Source organism: Cyprinodon variegatus, unplaced genomic scaffold (assembly GCF_000732505.1).
Source record: "Cyprinodon variegatus isolate N-32 unplaced genomic scaffold, C_variegatus-1.0 Scaffold1465, whole genome shotgun sequence".
In the NCBI taxonomy this organism is placed as follows: domain Eukaryota; kingdom Metazoa; phylum Chordata; class Actinopteri; order Cyprinodontiformes; family Cyprinodontidae; genus Cyprinodon; species Cyprinodon variegatus.
Window position 1 is genome coordinate 66785 of NW_015151918.1, and position 2677 is coordinate 69461.

Consider the following 2677-nt stretch of genomic DNA (forward strand, 5'->3'; position numbering starts at 1 on the left):
CTCTAGAAACTGATGTCCTTGCAGTTTGAAAACAGCTTCAAAAATTATTGGTAATTTTGATTACACATTTCCACTTCATGTCAATATGCTGAAGACATCATGATAAAAAAAAAAAAAAAAGATTTATCACTATGCCTTCATAGTCATACTGAGGTTAGACTGAGTAAGTCAGTCATTGTGATTTTGGTTGATCTACACATGTGCTTTTTTATGTATGTAAGCTTGTAACCTTTATTTAACCAGGTATATCTTATAGACATACCAAATCCCTTTGACAAGATAAACCTGGGCAAATGTTTGATTTTGTAAGGCAGACAAGACATGTTATTTAAAAATATACATATTAGCCTCACTTTAACCAATAGTTTGATAACAATAGTGAAGTTAAATAAAGTTTACTGAGAGTTTAATATCTTGTACTTTTTATCAGAATTTAAATCTTTCAGATTAATGAAAAGAGGATAATGATGAAATCTTAATTTAGCTTAAAACCCTACCAAGTTTTTTTTTTTTTTCATAAATAAACTTTTTCCTCTTTTAGCACACATTGCTCACAAAGTGGCATTTATTGAGGCCCACTAACACTGACTGTACAGGGCCCTTTTTTGCCACTACGCACCTGGTTGGAAGTCAAACTTTAAAGTTGGCGGCCCTTTCTTTATCAATTCAAATTATTTTTCTAAATAATCAATCTACCAAGGTTCTTTATAAAACATGCTGCGATTACATCACTAATCCCTCAATTATGAGGAATTTATCAATACCTTTTATCTTGAAGAGAATTACTCCAATCACCGCAGACAACAAGGCCAGTAATGCAACTTTAACAGCGTACTCCAGAACAGCAGTTTTAGACTGCTCACATTCCACAGTGTAGCGATCTTCAATTGGTGCTAAAGAACACAGATCCAAATATTCCCCTATAAACATTGTGCATAAAAATCTTAAAAAAAAAGAAAAATACATTTACTAACCTGTAAGGGGTTTATAAACAGACAGCCAGGTTTCAGGAGATTCTCCAGCTGCAGAGATGCTGCACTTGTACAATCCTTCATCTGCCTTTGTGACATTTTGGATGGTCATGTTGTTTGTATAGCAGGTCATGAGATGCAGACAATTTCTGTAAAAATCTCTTATGTGATTCAACTCAGTTTTCAGTTTAGCTTTCAGTGCAGTTTCTTTATGGATACAAGCAAGAGTCACATCTGATCCTTCCACCACAGGTTGGGTTGGAGTGCCCAGGATCACCAAACCAGCTGAAAAATTTAAATACATGGTCATATTTTTTTGTTTAGTTTTTGATGTTTTGGTTGCTTTTTATGTACTCTATAACTGCAGGCACAAGGAGTTAACTTTATATACTTGGTGATCATTTAATTCATTTGAAATACAACACCCCTTATCAGTAGGGTCTCAATAGCCACTCAGGGATTTGGGATTGAAGTCCTTCAACCGAGCAGTAGGGCCAAGGACACCACAGGTACAATTTTATATTTTGTTTTACTTTTTTTTTTCTTTTACCAACTAAATGTCTACACTAAATTAAGAGCTAAATTAATGAGAGAATAAGACATACCTGTAACAGAAATGTTGACCGCACTGCTCCTTTCCCCAGCATCATTTTCACACCAATATTCTCCACTGTGTCTTTCCAGGGCAGGTTTAAGTGTGCAGGAAGGTTTCTGTGAGCTGCAGGGATCTGAGGAATTTGTTGGCCTGACTTTGTGGAACTCCTTCATTACTCTCCAAGCCTTAACAGCATTTATCATCTTACATTTTATAGTTACAGACTCATACTCAAAAAACTGAAGTCTCTCTGGAGAAATATGAGGAAAAGCATAATCTAAACAGGAAATAATGAGAAAATTATTAGTTATTGAAAATAATAATTCTAAATATTGAATTATTACCTAGTATTGTTCTGCAACTTTTTAGTTGAATTGTTGAAAATAGTATGCAATCTTTGCATTTCAAAGAAGTAAATTCATAAAATTTAAAGTTTTACTTTCAATAGCTACACAATACTGTTATTAAAAAAGCTCACCAGCTCTCTGAGCAGTACAGCCATGTTTAGTTTGTACAATCAGCAGGACATACATGTTTACCACTGCAAAGACATTAGAAATAAATAAACATCTGATCACTATATGCCAACCGAGACAAAGTAACTTCTTTTTAAAATTTCTACTCACAAATGCCAAAAGATGTAGCCTTCATGTCTGATGCTTAGTAATGACTGTCAACTGTATCAAGCTGTCATCTAAGCTAAATGTTGGTCAACACTTCCTCTTCCTGTCTGGATTATTTTAGGGGCTTGTGAAGGTAGAGGTTGAATTTATATTTCTAGAAAAACAGCAAAAGCACTGCTTTGACAAAAACTGACACCATACAGTACCTTTTACAGCACTGGCAGCCTATGCTGCATACCATAAATAACCCCTCAGTCCCTCCAAAGATATTGCCATTAAATGTTAAATGGCCTGTACTTATATCCGGCTTTTTCAAGTCAGGAGACTTGACCAAAGTGCATTATACTATAATCAGTCATTCATGCACACGTTCACAAACTGATGGTGGCAAGCCCCATAGTACCCCCAGGTGCCCTGGGGCTCACTGACAAAAGCGAGGTCTTAACCAAAAGTTTCAAACACATGCACCACCAGCCAAACATCAATAG